The sequence below is a fragment of the Mus caroli genome, unplaced genomic scaffold (assembly GCF_978045245.1).
Source record: "Mus caroli unplaced genomic scaffold, Mus_caroli_1 scaffold_4, whole genome shotgun sequence".
Taxonomy (NCBI): Eukaryota; Metazoa; Chordata; class Mammalia; order Rodentia; family Muridae; genus Mus; species Mus caroli.
Genome location: NW_028227259.1, coordinates 27,695,612 through 27,707,386, shown reverse-complemented (window position 1 = coordinate 27,707,386; position 11,775 = coordinate 27,695,612). Strand labels below are relative to the sequence as shown.

Genomic DNA, 11,775 nt, shown 5'->3' with positions numbered 1-11,775 from the left:
AGAATGGCCTAGCTGAAAGCAATGGGAGGAGAGGCCCTTGGTCCTGTGGAGGTTTGATGATCCAGTGTAGTGTGTTTCTCAATCAGTAGGGCAAGAAAGGGACGGGGTGTGAAGGAGAATCCTCATCCAGGCAGAGTGGAGGCTGAGAGTGCAGATTGTAGTTTGAGGGGTTAGTGGAGAGTAACCAGGAAGTGGCATATTATGTGAGATATAATCCAATGGAATGATTAATAAATACATTTTTAAAACACACACATATTCCAGGCATTTAATTTTTACCAGTGAAGACTCAGTACCCAGCTCATAGTGTCAGGGAAAGCACCTAGCTGACCCTCCTACCCTGATGAACTCCCAGTAGGAAAGCATTCTTTATCCCTGTCCACACTGTCTTAAATATCCTTCAACTTAAAGTACTTCTTTCTGAGGCCAGACAGTAGTGGTACATGCCTTTAATCCCAGCACATGGGAGGCAGATTTCAGAGTTTGAGGCCAGCCTGGCCTACAGAACAAGTTCCAGGACAGCTAGGGCTATACAGAGAAACCCTGTCTCAATCCCCCTGCACGCCACCCCCAAAAAAGGCCATTCTTCTGTTTAGTTATATTCATTCCCTATCAACTGGTAGGTTGCTCTACTTCTGGAAGTGGTGTTGACTTTATTTTGCTTTGCAATAAATGTGTGAGATAGGGATGAGCCATAGGACAAAAATGTACACTGAACAGAAAGCTCTTGGATTACAGGTCTGTGCTAGGGCTGAGCTACACCATAAAAAGTTTTTTATTCTTTTTTTCTTTCAGAAATTAACACAATCTTGGGGTTTACAATGTGACCAAATATCCTGCAGTATAAATTAACCATATTCCCTCCCTTATAGAAATCAAGCTCTCTGACAAGTATCCTGGTAGTTTCCAGGCATGTCTGAGTGCATCATCATGGAAACACATGATTCCAAGGACATTAGAAATGGGTTCTTGAAGCTGTTTCACATGGCAAATAGAAACCTAAAAAACACCAAGCCATCCCTGATCCTTATCATAAGGGATAAATTCCCCTTCCCCCTTCTCACATAATTCATGGCAAGATATCACCATTCTTGACCTTGGCTCAGTGTCCTATGTGCTGTTGAATGGAAGTGTTTCTGTCCAAGGGTCAACAAACAAACCACAGAAACACTGAATTCAGTTAAACAGGGAAGGTTTATTGAATGCACACCCCATAACTGAACATCCAGGGCAACAGCTGAAAACTGTATGCTAGATATTTCTTAGGGCCAGCTCCATGAAAACATAATAAAGAGCTCATGAACTGGGGCTAGAAATGCTGCCCTTACTCAAGCTGATTTAAACATAACAGTTCATATTGATCTTGAATTTGAAAGGTCTTATATGAAACATATAGATGTGGAAATTTATAAGGTTAACAAACCTCATAACATACAGAACATAACAGTGTACATGGCCGGCATAACCCTGCTCTGAGTCAAGATTTTGTTTCATTTTGTTTTACATAAATGACTGGTTTCTTCGTTAGGGTTTTACTGCTGTGAACAGACACCATGACCAAGGCAAGTCTTATAAAAACAACATTTCAATGGCGCTGGATTGTAGGTCAGAGGTTCAGTCCATTATCTTCAAGGTGGGAGCATGGCACAAACAGAGCTGAGAGTTCTACATCTTCATCCAAAGGCTGCAGGTGGAAGACTGACTTCCAGGCACCTAAGGTGAGAGTATTAAGCCCACATCCACAGTGACAAACTTACTGAAACAGGTCACACCTATTCCAAAAGTCCACACCTCCAAATGGTGCCACTCCCTAGTGCAAGAATATACAAACTATCAATTTCCAATCCCTGGCCCCCATAGATTTGTTCAAACACATGAGTCTATGGGGGCCATACTTAAACATTACATAATGCAAAATGCATTTAGTTCAACTTTTAAAATCCTCATAGTCCATAGCTGTCTCAACAATAGTAAAAGTCCAGAGTTCAAGACCTCTTTTGTGATTCATCCAATCACTTAAATTTAATTCCCCAAAGAAAGACGGGAAACCAGCTGGGTAAACTCCAAACTCTGCATCTCCATCATGTCAAAGTGGTCTTCAGATCTCCACTCCCTTTTCATCTTTGTTGACTGCAACAAACTGTGTTAACCTGGGTTGGTTCAACTCCCTGTTAGCAGCTTTCCTTAGCATGTATTTCATGGCTCTGGCATCTTTAACATCTTTGAGTCTTCAAGGTAAGTTCAATGTTACAGCTGCTTGTTGCAGTGTCTGGGATTCCACTTGATCTTTTTGGCTCCTCTTAAGGGCTGGCATCATTTCTCCACCTCTGCCCTCAATAGCACTCTAAGCTCAGGTTGATCCACTCCACTACAGCTGCTGTTCTTGGTGATCATCTCATGTTACTGACAAATCCAATATACAAGGTTGTTGCACTCCAACTAGGCTTCACCAATAGCCTCTCATAGGCTCTCTTCATGGTGCCAAGCCTCAAATCCTTTTCATGACACCCTCAGTCCTGGGCCATCAACTACAGCTGAGGCTACACCTTCTCCAATGGTGTTCCATGATCTCTCACAATGCCAAGCCTCAGCTGTTCTTCATGATACCTCATGCCTTCAAAACCAGTGCAACCTGGGTGACACTTCCATATTACCAAGTCAAGAAGGCACATGAAGTACAACCTGGACTGTCTCTAGAACATAGCATCTTTGTGCTCCCATAAAACAATTCCCAAATTTTACCTCAGTGATGCTGGTCTCTTCTTAATCATTGCTAATTTCTTAGCTCCAACTAACCAGCATCAATTGTCCTCGTAGTTCCTTCCATTCCTAACTAGAGCCAGAGCCACATGGCTGAAGGTGCCGAGTTCTGCTGCTTAGAGGAACTAGAACATCACCCCCTTGTAATATTACATTATCACTGCCTTTGTTTTCCAAATACTTCCCTGCCTAAGCCTGGCTATCCTGGTTCTTGCCCTGTAGATGGACTTTGACCAGCATAGATCAATATGCCTGCCTCCTGGGATTAAAGGTATGCACCACCAGGCCTGAATTTAAATTTAGCTGGGTAGAGTCTTACCACAAGGTCCCACTCCCTTAATCTGTTATCTCATAGAACACAGGATTCTGCTCCATTTCACTTCCTGTTAACCCTTTAATACTCAAACCATGTATTTTATATTTTTCCTTTCAAAGCTTGCTATGCTTGTTCAAATTTGTCTTCCTAAGACTTAACCAGAGAACAAAGTCTCCTCTGGGCTTTTTTTGAAACTTCCCTTGTCAATGCAATTAATCTGAGGCTCTTCACCTTAGTCTCAGGCAGACTTTTCAGTCTAGGGCAAAAAGTAGCCACATTCTTCACCAAAATACCACAAAACAGTCTTTCTGCCACATTCTGAAATTCTTCTCCTTTGAAATCTCTTGGGCCAGGTCAACAAAGTTCAAATTACTCCCATCAACAAAGTCTTCCATATTCCTACTAGGATGACCCATTAAGCCACTTTTAAAGCATTCCTCTGTGTTCCAAATCGAAAGTCACCAAATCCACAGTCTTTCAAATGAAAGCATGGTCAGGCCTATCCCAGCAATGCCCCATTCCCTGGTACCAACTTCTGTCTTTTTTTTTCAAACCTGTGCAATTTTTTTCTTTAGACTAACATACATAACAAACCTGAGTAGTCACTTTCACAAAATGTGATTTGTGCTAGAAAGCGTTGTTTGATGCCTTCTAGATCACAGGCCTGCCAGGCCCATGAAGAAGCCACTTTATCTTCTAATAAGTAAAACACTCTAGAGTCCAAATTCCTGGCTTACAACTATCTGGTAGAGCTGGTGGAAAGCAGGAAGGGACATGCTTTCCCAAGTCCAGAACTTAGGCCACCAGAGTGAGAGCAGCCTGTCCTATGGCTGCAACACCCAGTAAAGCCCCATGACAGCACCGTCCAATCAACTGTGAAATGAATGCTGAGGAGGACATGTTGTCTCCGAGGCCAGCTGCAGAGGAAACAAGTTAAGTGTCATATATAAGCTGCAGTCTTCAGGGTCTCTTCTCCAAGTTCCTCAGGCATTCAGTGAGACCTGACTGTACAAAGACAGAGAATCTTCCAGTACACTATGCTGGCCGTATCTGGGAAGGACTCCCAACTCCTCCATGTACCCACCTGACTGTCCCACTATATATACAATACAGTCACCACAAAAAAAAAATAATAATTTTAATTTGGCAACATGAAACTTCTGTAAACTGGACCAGCTCCAAAAACATTAATACTAAAGTAGTCCCTTCACCAAATATATACCTGAGATTAGCTGCTCATGAAAGTTTAAAGGCACCACTCCAGCATTACATGTACACTCCACCCAAGTTTAAATTGATTTTCCCTGGACAAGAGTCTTGGGATTTGGAGAAGCCAGCAAGAACTCCAGGTATATTGCTGTGGGTAAGTTTGTCAGCTGTGCAGATGATCCCAGCTACAGGCCAGCCATTCATCTAAAGAGTGTGACCCTAAGGCTTATACTGTTCAGCTCTGAGGAAGGCTTGATTTACAGTGAAGAGGTGTAACCGGAAGACAGGACAGAGATGTACAGCATTCATTCCTCCAAATCCGCCAGGCCTGACTTATGGTCTCCACAAGCAGCCGTCCATTTCCTTAGGGCTTAGGTCCTCCCTAGACTAGCTCTGATCCAAAGGAAGTATTGGGATTTTACGAGTCAGCAACTGTTCTGGTGACTCCACAGGCGCCCAGGTCTTTTGGAATAAGGACTGTGACTGGACTGGATGCATTTGAAATCCCGTTGGTCTGTGTACTTCTTGAAATGTGCCTCTTAATCTGCTTCAAGTGCCAGTCTACTCCATCATCGAAGCCTGAAAGTGACCTAGGCCCTCTTTGTGACAGAAGTTGAGGGAACGCTCTGGAGAGAGGCCATTGGGTTGGGTGGCTACTGGGTGGGGATGTGGATGGGCAGGCACAGAGGATGGGTATGCCCTGGGGTGAATATGACTGGCTGATCACTGAGGAGTGTATGGAGACCCTGTCTGCAGCATCACACTGTGGGGTGGGAAAGCAGATGAACCAAAAGTCATTCCTGAACTCAGAGATGGTGGTGGAGTTCCATAAAGATAGACATGGTTGACAGTGAGTTCTGCCACTTGGGAGCTGCACCATGGTTGTCGAGATCTAGAATATTTGGGGACTCTCTGGCCTCTCCACAGATTCATCAATCTTTTCTTCTTCTGGACCAGAATTGTGTCCATCAGGAGGAACAACCTTAGCAGTCACTGCATCCATTTGAGTTGGAGGAGTTAAGGCAGAATTTAGTGTCTCACAACCTTGCAGACTAGACAGGACATTCTTCTCTGGGAAGAGGGAGCATGGAGGGTGACTCCCTGGGGGTCCACTTGGGCTTCTCTGGAAAGGGAGAGATCTCTGCCAATCAGAAAAGCCCTGTGGACATGTATAATGAGGAGTCCTCTGATAGGGGTGGTAGGAAGGCAGAGAAGAAGGCTGGTAGGTATATCTCATTCCTTGCTGAGGATAGTACCTAGGAAAGAGTCCAGGTTGGGGACCATTATCCTGGAACCCCCTGGGAGGAAAGGACTGAGGCTGTGATCCTGAGGACTTTCCTCCCATCATAGAGCCCAAGCCTTGCAAACTTGGACTCATAGAGTACTGTGTAGCTGAGTTAGAGTATTCTATGCCAGGCATGTATAAGGGAGAAAACTGGTTCACCTTGCCTGCCATCTAACCGGGATCTGTGCAAAGAGATGTAGTAGCATTCGGTCCTATGCATAGCATGGCTTCTTGCAATGTTTTACCCCTGGGGCAGATTGGCTTTTCTGGATCACTACCATCAAGGCCCTTCCCCTCTGAACTACAGGGAGATGCTTCACCAAGGACCTCATTTTCAGGTAGATTCCCCATCTCTGCCACTATGGAGAAGACTCTCAAACAGCCTTGCACAGCTGGGCTGCTGTAGCTATTGTCCAAAGGCCAGGTGTTCTTGTTCTTTGATGTGTTAGAAGTGTCTGCAGAGTCTGAAGCATCACTATTGAGTCGGAGGTCCTCTGTTTCCCTTTCTTGTGGTGAGCTTTGTCTGGTACCGCTGGCTTGCAAGGGAGGTGCAGGGTGAAGTAGTTGTTTGAGGTATACCCCCTCTGAAGAACAAATGCTTGCTGCTTTCTCTTCATGTCCAGGCAAAGGCTCTGGGTCTTCCTCAGGCTCTTGTGTTTCAGTCATCTCCTGTGTACTCCCAGGGTTGTCCAATGCATTCTAGGGCTCTGACACACATACTGATGACGAATGAGCTACCTTTGGAGAGGGACCAGTTATTGGGGAGGAGTGCGCTAGAGGGGGGTGGTAAGGCATACCTGGGGGAAAGACTCCGGAGGGGAGCTGCTTCATGGCAATCATTTCAGGGCTGTCCATCATGGATTCCCCTACTTGTGCCCCCCGGGGCATCTGGGATGGCCCTCTGAATCCAGGACTTGGTGCTGGAGTTGGAGGTGTCTGCAAACCATGTCCATCAGACTTACAGGGTGGCTGCATATACCCTGAGGAAGGAACACCATGAGGTAGAAAGCTTGACTGTTTAGTCCACTGGTTTGGTGGGATAGGTTGTCTCATCACTCGGCCATCCATCACATGACCAATGGTATGAGGGTGGTGAGAGGGTCCTGGACCCAGGTGGGGCTTCTCAACTGGCCCCAAACATCCAGGGTTTACAGGACCATGGTTCCCATTCCAAACAGCAGGGTGTCCTCGATTTAGATACTTGTATGAATGATAAATATGACCGGGAGGAATTTCAGACCTTTCAGGAAAGTCTGGGATCGGGTTGGAGTCCCACCATGCCTAGAAGGAATAAATCCTGCCTGGAATGGAGCTGGTGGATACATGTTTCCAACTTGACTGGGACAATTCATCTGCCCAAGCTGTAAGGATGGGACATGTGACACCATATTGGAAAGGTCTGAAGCACTGAGCAGGGATCGCCAATGGTTGCTAATTCCAACTGGAGACTGTATAGCAAAGGTTGGGTGTTGCAAGGGCTCCTCTGGGGGCACCTCTGGAATTCGAGAGGAGCCATGTAAGTTGATGGATTCTGATCCTTGAAGAGAGCCAAACATTCCTGGTGCTGCTGGCTTCATCTGGTTTAAAAGGGATGCGTGGCTAGGCACCCTACCACAATGCAGGGGGCAAGAAAAGCCTTGGCCATTTGATGTGCCGACCTCTGGAGGGAGTTGTATGGAACTGCTGCTCTGATTGTCCCCTGAGGAGGCAGCTCAGTGTGCTGCGGGCAATGATTTTCCCCCATTCTTTACTGGTGGCTGTTTCCTGCTCTACACTTCTGTGTTTCTTGAGAGAGTCCAAACATGGCTTCCACTATTTCTACCAGACTGACTCCTTCTTTTTTAGCATTTTTCATCCTCTTTGATCCAAAATTCTTCATCTGTGTCTCCATCTTCACCAGGAAAGTGTTTTGTCATGGCCCGATGGAAACACTGCTCTAAATTGTCAGACATCTTGGTATATTCATTACTGTCACCATTGTATTTTCGGCAATTTTTGAACATGGTCTTCGTGACATTTACAAATTGCTCCTTGGTAAACTATGAACCTCCATTTAATTTCTTCTCCATGTTTGAAATATCCATGGGGGTCTTAATAATCTGGTAATAGTTGGGGGCATAAGATTATTCCACAGGTTCCAAGAAGGGCCAGGAATCCTTGTGAGCCTTCGCCACATCTAGAACTTTTACATGGCTGTGAAATCATCATCCAATTCAAAGAGGTCCTTGGTCTTCTTCCATTCCCTCATAGGAGAATTCAGATCCAAATGGGAAAGTTCTGGGGGTAGCTCCTTGCCTTTAGCCAATAGCCATGCTCATTCTTCCCTGAGCTTTCTCCTCTTAGCCCAGACTTCCACTGCCTTGACCTTTTTCCTCCTTTTCCTGCATTCTCTCCTCCTTTAACATCTGATCTTGCTCCTTCTTCTGCACTGCAAGAAAGATCGGTCGTTCCTCCTCCTCCCACCTGTGCTTCTGTTTTTCTATCTTGGTGAGCATGGGAGTTTCCTCTAGCTTGATGAATTGGATGGGAAGGTGGACAGATATAAACCTGTGTTGCAGCTCTGGCTTTGTGCCCTGTGGACGATTTCCCTTGTGAGCAATCATGTTGCAGATTTCAGGCAGGAAGTCCTGCTAAGGAGCTTGTAGAGTTGCTGCTCTTGGAGAGAGGTCGGCTCTCAGGAAGCTCTCAGTAACCTGTCTCCATTCTTCTGTTAGACACAGGATCCACCAAGTACCTTGGCCTGCCCCTCCGGATCCATTTCTTTTGTGTAGGTCAGACGTCAAGGAGTTTTCTTCCTGCTTTTCACTGGATATAATCTCCTCCTGTAGTTTTTTTTCGTTTTGCAGGCCTTCCTCTTCTTTTGTCTGATTTTCCAGGAACATTTGAGACATTTTTTTTTTTTTTTTTTTTTGCCTTTCACTTTCCCTGCTCAAGGAGAGTTCTCCATTGGACCTTCCATGTACTAAGTCTTCTTTGTACATTTGTGTCCCATAGAAGTACCAGTACAGTGCACCTGAATTGTCTTCACCTAGAGGTTCAACTCGGAGACTGTCTGCATCCAGACCCTTGAGAAGATCAAAGACATCATCTGCAACAAGCGGGTAATCACAGAGGAGATGCAGGATCTCTACTCATGTACGCAGAGGAAGGTTTGAAAACTGGGATCTCTCAGAGGATTGGGCTTTCCTTCTTCAAGCTCACAACCTTAGTTAACAATATCTTCCAAGTAGCTGTGGAATGTCTGAGACGTGATACCTCTTCGCTAATAGCAGCCTTGAAGCAGGCAGGCAATCAGATCACTGATAAATACCAAGTCATCTCTGTGAAGAGCTGCCTCTAACTCCTCGATCTCGAAGTTGAGCAGGCATAACGCCTTGTGAAAGAACAAGCAGAATTGTGCGATGGCTGGGACTTCCCACCAGGAGCAGAGCATGCCCATCATGGCCATGCAGCCTTCCTCTGGGCACATCTCCCTGCTGTGATTACTCACTCACTCTTGCTTGCTTCAATCTTGCTTGCTAGCTCCAACTCTGGCCATGGGGCAGCGCCTCTCACTCAGCAAATGGCAGCTCCCTCAGCTTAGCAAGAGCTCAAGCAGAGGCGGGCCAGGACAGGGGTAGTGCACTGGGGGAGTAGCTTGCAAACTCGCTCAAGCAGCCGCATGCTTGCCCCCTCCCTCAATGGCTGTCCCAACATCTGACTTAGTTATGGTTTTACTGCTGGGAACAGACACTATGACTAGGGCAAGACTTATAAAAACATTTCATTGGGGCCGGCTTACACGTTCAGAGGCTCAGTCAATTATCATCAAGCATGACAGCATTCACACAGGCATGGCAAGAGCAGAGCTGAGAGTTCCACATCTTCACCCAAAGGCTGCTAGTAAAAGACCCATTTCCAGGCACCTAGGATGAGAGTATTAAGCCCACACACACAGTGACATGCCTACTGCAAACAGGTCACACCTATTCCAACAATGCTACCCATCCAAATGGTGCCACTCTCTGGTACAAGAGTATACAAACCATCACTACTTGGAAGCATATTACAGCAACAGCATGAAATAGACTGACGGCTGCCTTGTAACAAATTTCCTACAGATATGGTAAGGGGGCACACCTTACCAGAGAGAACTTTGTATCATTAGGAAAGATGTCTGCATGATGTTAGCATGTTTATACAAGGTCCATGGCCTCAACAGGAGCACTTTCAAGGAGGACAGAGAATGTGTGTTTTACTTGAAATAAAGGGCTTCAGCACTGTTGCTCAGACTGGTTGGTGCCGATTTCACCTCACTCTATCCTTGCAGAGGAACCCAAGTTGTCCTCCCACCTTCCTTTTGAGTAAGGTATAGGCACAAAAAGACCAGGATGCAGAGCTGGTGTCCAATTCCTCAGTTATGCTCAATTTTTAACTAATGTTTAAACAAATACAGTGTGGTCACTTATTATTGATAGTCTTCACATCTTACTGAGGGCACCAATTGCTTGACTACAACCAACTCTCTAAAACGTCTGCGCCCTGGGACATATATCAAGATCAATCTGGCATGGAGGTGCATGCACACTTTCCTGTACTGAACATAGAAAGGTGGAGGTAGAAGTTTGATGTATGGTAAATTGGCCACCAAGTTCACATTGTGTTCCTGGATTTCATCTCAGGACAAGGATGTGGAGAGTCTCTGATGGCTTCTGTCTAGCCCCTTGAAAGATTCTCTGAGCTTTGGCCTCAGCACTTAATACTTCCTGCTGGGTCAGCAACACTAAAGGAAGCTAAGATTGTCATCAGCACCGTATCACGCTACCAGCAGGGGATATTAATCAGTTGTTCAGATGATGATACTCACTTTCATTTTTTCCTAATGTGGGCTAAGGGAAACAGAGAACATAGTCCTTAGAATGGAAAGATCATTCTCACTTCTCCATCTTCCCAGAAAGTAAGACTGGAAGGGAGAGAATGGTAAGTTCTTTATAATAGAAAAGACTTGGTAAGTGAGGCCTTTGATGTAGCGTGTGATTCAGTGTTGTTTTCTGAAACAGGGTCTCAAATACCCCATGTGGACCAAGTTAACCTTGAGCTCAGACAATTCTGCTTCCACTTTCCTATATTTGAGCTTCCAAGTGGGGCCTCCAAGTACTGTGGAAACATAAATAGTCATTGTGAGAGACCTGGATAATCTAATGCTAAGGCATGTACAGCACAGTATAGCAAAAGTCATTGATTTCTATGTCTGCCCCCTATTTCAGATAGTTGCTGTCATATGACAGCCAATCATCAACAGAGAAAACAACTTGACTCAGCAAAGTCATGGTGTCCACATTCTGTTGTGTTCTGTATGAGGTTTGTTAATCTTACAATGGTACATAAACCATTCCATGGGACCCCTCAAATTAAGGGTCAATATGCAGTTATATCTAAAACGGCCTGATCCGAACAGAGCACTGGATACTTCCCTAACTTTGAATGAACTAATTTTGTTTTTTCATTTGTTTTTGTTTGTTTGGTTGGTTTGGTTTTTGGGTTTTTGTTTTCTGTCTTTATAAGTTAACAAAGATAGATTTTTTGAGCTATGGCTCCGGCACAAATCCTGAGCAATGGTTCTGATCAATCAACTTTAGGGTCTGCATTTAATGAATCATTCATTTTTGACGGAAATTGGGTTTTGTGTGGTTTGTGGGGCCAAACATGAACCCAAATACAAGATGCTAGGACCTTGCCCAGTCAACGAACCTATGTCTATAGTATTACCCTATACTTTCTGCCTGCACATCCGCACCTCTGTTGAATATATTATTTATTTCATACAGAAACTCATGGTCTAGCACACAGAGGGCTATAAGCAATACTGATAGGTGAGATTGGTGCAATGAGAAAAGCCCCCACACAATCTGATGGTCACACATTGGTGGCTCCATATTTCAGTTTCCTTTGCCAAAAGATCTCTAGAATGTTGTCAGAAGCATGATGACTGCATGTCTCCCTCCTAAGGGATCTTGAGGCAAATTTCAAATGCTAAACACAAGGCTTCATGAGTGTGGTCCCTAACACACACCCACACTGCAACCAGCCCTGAAGGCTCAGCATGGATGAGATTTCATGCACCTGTATATGATTAGACAGGAGTAGATTTTGGCTGCATATTCAAACTGGTATGATTTCTCACTAAGTTTTAATGGCTCCTATTGCTGATTGAGGAAAATTTAAG

General features: G+C 45.0%; 1 pseudogene; it reads right to left on the bottom strand.

Annotated features, from left to right (window-relative positions):
• Positions 1 to 4,672: 4,672 nt before the first annotated feature.
• On the bottom strand, positions 4,673 to 9,039 carry LOC147005088 (chromatin remodeling regulator CECR2-like; annotated as a pseudogene).
• Between the last annotated feature and the right edge of the window lie 2,736 nt (positions 9,040 to 11,775).